Below are 6,943 nucleotides of genomic sequence, written 5' to 3'. Positions count from 1 at the left end.
GAGCTTCGCTCCAGTTCTTTCTCTTGTAGATAATCATGATTCTTTATCCTTGAGAATTTTTCCTAATTGCGTGTACTTCCTTCAAATAGTTGGTTCTCAACTATTAGTCTTGACTTTTGAACTCCATTCTCCTTCCCTTTGGTCACATCTTAAGGCCGTGACCACCAGTTCACGAACTCCTGGCCCACATGAACGTGTACAAGTTATCCTAGGGTTTTTCCATGGAACTTATTTATATACTTGGGTATCATCCCTTGTTACACTGTTATGAAAGGTCAAAAGTTTCTACCAATCTTTGGTGTGCACAATGAATGGAGGAAACGAAGATGATGAAGCCAAGAAAGGGAAAACTGTCGAGTTTCATGAGAATCCTATTTTCATAACATGCCTTCATGCTATTGATCATGAAAACAAACTACCAGTTCAGATTTTATCACAACTGGTAGGAAATCTACTTCAAGATTTTGAAGTCGTTCGTGAACAACTCGGAATCGCAACAAGGAATATTGATTTTTTGAAAAACGAACTGAAGAAAGCAACTGATGAGCTCGTCCATGGTCAATCTGTGGTTGCTAACCAGATCTAGTGTTTTTCAGATCATGTTCTCTATAGGAGTTTATTAAGTCTAGTAAATCTTCTATTTTCTTGTTTTTATTATAAGAATAACTAGAGTTTGGAATGGCCATTATTGTGATTACACATAGCTATGTCCAACGTTTTCTTCTTCATGTTTTTAGATTTATTGGTTTAAATTCTAAATTTGTTTGGAAGATGATATTTGCAGTATTAATCTTTATGGTTTTATATATTGCAAATTTGTTATGGGATATGTGTATTTGCGTCCGTGAACTATGACTATCCCATACCTTGTCAAAAGTAAAATCTTTAGTATGTCGATATGCATGTATTGATAAAAGAATGAATACTATTATGTCAATTGTTGATGGAAGATAGGTTAAAATCTTTTGTTTGCAAGGATTATGTCTATTAAATATCGTTATGCGAATAGTGATGGAATAGAATGAATCCTTGTGTATTCCGCAGTAATTGATCTTCCCTAATCCATATTTTATGTATTACTGTGAGACTCCATAAAGTGTCTTATGTTGAGCATTGAACGACCAAGTTGATTATTTTCATGATTAACTATGTTGTTGTTCCATAAGGTACTTTATGTCGAGCATGTTCAACTAAATTAATCATCTTGTTTGGTTATTTAGTTGTTGCTCCGTAGGTTTTCTTATGTCGAGCACGACCAATTAAATTGATTAATTTTGTGATTAGTTTGATTGTGTATTTCGATTAGATTAATTATGGGTTCTCTTGTGATTAATCTAATTGTATATTTTGAGTCTCCATAAGTTCACTTATGTTGAGCATTTTCCGATTAAATTAATCATGGGTTCTCTTGTGGTTAGTTTAATTGAATATTTTTGGATTCAAATTCATACTTGTATGTGATTTGTTATGTCCAAAGAAATCATTCTTTTCTTTCGAAATTAAGGTTGCTCTTGTTGTTCTTTGGGGAATGACATTTTATGGGGGAGAGTTCTTTTGATCTTGTGCTTAATTGCAAATCTTTGTGGGGAGTGAGGCTGTGGAATATTATAGGGGTTATCTTATATCTTTACAAGCTCCTTGATGAATGCATTTAGCTTCGTCTTTATGATTGCATCTAAATAAGATAATATACTTTTGCTTTCTTTTGGTGAAGAAATGTCTCTTTCGGAAATTTCATTAGGATCCCGTTCTTGTACCTTTGCCAATTTTATTTATAAAAAGGGGGAGAATTAATATGTAGTTCACACTACAAATACATATGGTTTTCGGATCATTATGTAAGGGGGAGTGGTTTCCATGTGAGATGGAGTATTGACTAAGGGGGAGTGATACATATCACCATAGTATTGTTGTTGAAGTTGTGATACAATTGGACTTGAACGCTGTGTAATGATACTGTGACACTGTATAACAATGATTGAGGATTATTGTTTTCTTGTTGTTATAGCTACGTATTTTCAACAACGATGATACTAAACTTACAACCTTTGGGATCATTGGAGTACTTGGAAGTGACGAAGATTTCGAGTAATGTTGAAGATTAGGCATGTGGAATAGGAGCTACCAAAGTTAATTTATTTATTTACTTGTATTCCATATGTATTAATAGTTTTGTCACTAAAATTGACAAAGGGGGAGATTGTTAGAGCATTGCTCGGTCGAACTCGCATGTGTTGCTATCTCAAGCATGTTTTTCAATGTTAGTGATCCAAACTATAAGTCTTGATTTCTAGCATATATAGCTAAAGGTCTCGGACTAGGATAGAAAGTGTAGTTGAGCTCAAGACTCCATGGCAATCATCATACAAGACGAAGGACTACTCAAGGAACTGGTGGATCTTCATCGACTAAAAGGTATGTGGAGACTTGAACTTATCAGTCACTCAAAATTCTATCTACTCTATCACCTACTCTTGAGACAAAATTCGTGTTGATATATAGACTTTCATTATACACATTTGCTATTTCGAGTCGAGTGTAACTCGCCTATCTATTTCTCGAAATATGTGTTGGTAAGCTTTCGCTTTATGCAAATTCATCTTTACCTAGTGACGAATGTCATGTTATGTTTCAATCACTTTGGAAATTGCTCTGACGAAAAATGGTTCTGTGAATAACGGTTATATAACGTCCTCTGAGAATGTTTCAATGATTGAAATGAGAGTTTAGATTACATAACCATTGGTAGGATATAAACATTGTTGTGGAAACAAATGTATGTATATGTCCTTATTCCTTGAACCAAAGTTTGCGAACTTTGTTGATCAAGAGAAACGGAATGTGGCGTGAGCCAAGTCCGCGAACTGGCGGAAGTTCTCAACCCAAGAATTTCTGCTGGAGTTTGTGAACTCCTTGCGTGAGGTTAAGTCCGCGAACCCAGTCCACGAACTTGAGCATGTTATATCTAAAATCGGTTGTTCTTGAACTTATGTTTATATAAACTAAGGGATGCTTTTGCAAACCGTGGATATAAATTTCATGAACCGATTCGAGTGAATCAAACCTTTTTTTCTTTGATTGTGTCTTGTGTAGTTACACAAGATCTAACCAATTGAACAACTCTCTAACTAGTTCATTTGAGCCATTTTTACTAGTTATGGTGAAGAAGAATATGGTGGATGTGAAAGTGATCATATGGCTAACCATTTGGTTAACTATTGTTGAACCAACAAATGTTAATGTTTGGGAACGGCTACATAAACCCAAAATTTGACATTTCATTTGTATGTAACAAGCTAAGTTTTCGATCCAACGGTTGAGAAATATTAGCTTGAATCTAATCAGGTTTTCATCTAACGGTGAATATTGAATGCTTTGTTACCAAGCTAACATTGTTTGCGAACCCTGATTTGAAAGACTATATAAGGGAGAACTCTAGCAACTGGGAAACCTAATCCCCACACCGTACGTGTGATACTAGTTGCATAGCTAGAGTCGATTCTCCTCTAACCTTTGGTTTCTTCTTCTAAAACCAGGTTAACGACTTAAAGACTTCATTGGGATTGTGAAGCCAGAACGATACTACTTTTCTTGTAGTTGTGTGATCTGATCTTCCATCTTCTACCGTTACGAGTACGATTGTAATAATTGGCTCGAGATTTATATCTCGGATAGGCAAGATAGAAAAGTAATCACAAACACTTCGTCTCATCGTTTGTGATTCCAAAATATATTTTTTCGCTGCGTCGATTAGGATTATTGTGAGGTGATTGATAATACTAGGCTGTTCTTCGGGAATATAAGTCTGGATTATCAATTGGTTCCTGTTCACCTTGATTTATCAAAAGACGGAACAAAACTCATAGGTATATTCGTGGGAGACGGATTTATCTATCACCCTAGACTTTTCTGTGTGATACAGATTTGTTTATTAAAGTCTTCGACTTTGGTTCGTAGCAACTCTTAGTTGTGGGTGAGATCAGCTAAGGGAATCAACTACGTAACTTCCTGTTGGGATCAGAGACGTATGAGCATAACTGATACATGTGTATCTTCCTTTCCCCGGGAACTAGTGATCCTCAATACGAATTGAGGATATAATCTTCTATTAGGAAGGATTCCTTGTTTAGGATAAATTCCTAGTTAGGGAAGAGTTTTGTTTTAAGCAATACTCTTAGTTTAGGTAATATACCTAGAAAAGGAATTAGCCCTACAAAAGGAAATAGTTCCTAGAAGGTTTGGGAAACCAAACCGAAAGCTATAAATAGAGATGTTTATCTCATAGTTAAGACATCTAGTTAGTGTGTTCTTGATATAGACGCACCTATACAGAATACTAGGCACAAAAAACCTAGAGAAAGCTTGGAACAGTACTTGTGCAATCTTAGTAAACAATTTAAGGTTAATCCACTGTTAGAGAAGATTGTGAGCATAACAAAGAGAGAATTATAATAATTTTTTTGTTCATAATCTAGAGAGGATATTTTCTTCGAATTACTACTTGTGTTCTGTTTTCTAGTTTTCGTCTATTATTATTCTGAATTCCGCCTTTATAATAATAGTCACCAAGGTACAGAGATCAATACATAACAAGTTGGCATCATGAGCAAGGTTAGTTTCTAGGGTAAATCCCTGTGGTTTATGGTTTTCAGTAGATCTCTCTACATAAATCTTGGTGAGGTACTTGAGAAGCTAGAAGACGTTAAGACAACAAGGGGATCAAGGATGACAAAGTCAGATGATGATCCTAAGGAAGGCGAACCACAAACTATGGAAGAAAAGGTGGCTACTGGTGGGCCCGGAGGAGTGTATAAAAATGAAGCGAAGTAGAAACGCGGGCCTACAGTAATACCGCAAGTGCACGGTCGTCGGTTGTAGCTCGTGCAAGTACGGGTCGATCCACAGAGACTGGGTGTGTTTGAAGTGTTCTAGCTAATTTGGGCTCCTAAATTGCTATTGGGCTATGAAGCCTTTTGGTCTTGTAGTGCACTACGCTTTGGCCTTAAACTTAGGCTTGGGCTCAGTGAACTGAAATTAGCCTTGAAGGCACTGGGCTTTCACAAAACTTAGGCTTGGGCTCAGTGAACTGAAATTAGCCTTGAAGGCACTGGGCTTTCACAGTGAATTGGGCCTTAGCTTTTTGGAATGAGCTGAGCTTTGGGCTCAGTTGGATGGGCCTTGTGATTAAACCTGGGCTTTTAGCCTTTGGTTTCACTGAATTGAACTTGGGCTTTGTAACTTATGAGCTTTGGAGCATCAGCAGACAGGGAACAGGCAGCAGCAGTGGAGCAGAAGCACAAGGCAGTGAATGCAGCAGGAACAAGGAGAACAAGAATTGCTGCCTTGCACAGCAGCAGCACTGCAAAGAGGAATGAAAGCAGCAGAACAAGCAATGCAGCAAAGAGGAAGGAAAGCAGCAGCACTGCAAGTGCACAGTGCAGTGCAGGGGAAGAAAACAGTGCAATGCAGCATTGCAATGCAGCAAGGCAAGTGCACAACAGCAGTGCAAGGCAAGTGCAAGAGAGGCAACAACAGGGCAAAACAAGGCAATGAAGAACAGAGGCAGTTAACAGGAAAGACAATGGAGAAAATTTACAAGACAATGACTAAACAAGCAGAGAACAATGCAAATGAACCAAGGCCTAAGCCAAGGGCAAGGGAGATGGTGAAACTGAAATGGTGACAATGCAAGGCCAAGGGAAGAATACAGGCAAACAAATAGAATGGGAAGAGAATTAGCTTGCTATGAGCACTAATTTCTCCCAATGCTCAATCAACACATTGCATCCTAAGCATACAAAAATGGAATGGCAAGATAATCAGCTTGCTATGAGCACTGATTTCTTCCATTACTCAATCAATTCAGTGCTTCAAAGGTATCTAGACTAGCATTCCATCAAACTAACAGTGAATTAAACATATAAACAACACACATTAACAGGAAAATCACAACATTTAACAGAACACATGATTAAACAGGAGCACAAATTTTAACAGAACAATTTTAACAGAACTTGAAAGTCCTGGACACTGGCTAGTCCAGCATGACTTTACAACAACACCCACAATTCCCTTTTATACCCAATACATCAAATTAGGGTTATCACCCATTTTCCCAAAATCCCAAAATAAAACAGTACAATTAGGTTTACTGTTTTTTCTAATGTCATGGGTCTAATTGAGCCCATTTCCCTACTCTAATCCTCTCCTGGTACGGTCCCAACATGAATTAGGGTTTCTAGAAAAACCCCCAAATTACAGAGAAATTAGGGCTTGAAATTAAACTCACCTAACATGTGATTTGACGAGTCTTCTTTCGACCCATTCTTCTCCTCAGTCTCCTGCTCCTCTCCATGTCTTCAATTGCGTCTTATAGCCTCACCTAGTTTATTGATTTATCACCTAGGGTTTCAGTGGTGAAAAATCAATAAGTTAGATGGCTATAGAGGTAGGGGAGGTTCTGATGATGTTGGTGAAGAAGTGATGGTGTTGCAGAGGTGAGGTGGTGGCTGGAAATGGTCGGGGAAGGTGGTGGCAGAGAGGTGGCTCTGCAAATGTCGGGGAAGAAGGAGCTCAGTTGATTTTGGGAGAAGGGATGCGTTTGTTTAGGGTGTAGGTGTTCGGTCGCTAGGGTGTGAGGCGGGATCATATGAAGTTGATGCGCAGCGAGGAGATCCGTTGGATAATCAGTTACTAATTGAATCGAACGGCACGATGTAAACAAGCTCTGAGCGACCGTTGGATTAGGTGATACAACGAAGCTGACGGCTCCAGATGGGGTTAGGTGCTGTAGTGTAAGGCGGAGATATCAAACTTTGATGAACAGCAAGGGAGCAACCGTTGGATTCAACTACCATCTAATCTGAAGGCTTGGAATTTCAGCGCTGTGGTGCTTGTCAGAGACTTCAGATTTTGATGCTCTATGAAGGAGCGACCATCGGAT

This window comes from Papaver somniferum, unplaced genomic scaffold (assembly GCF_003573695.1).
Source record: "Papaver somniferum cultivar HN1 unplaced genomic scaffold, ASM357369v1 unplaced-scaffold_76, whole genome shotgun sequence".
Lineage (NCBI taxonomy): Eukaryota > Viridiplantae > Streptophyta > Magnoliopsida > Ranunculales > Papaveraceae > Papaver > Papaver somniferum.
The sequence above is the reverse complement of the archived record's forward strand: the minus strand, read 5'-3'. Positions refer to the sequence as shown.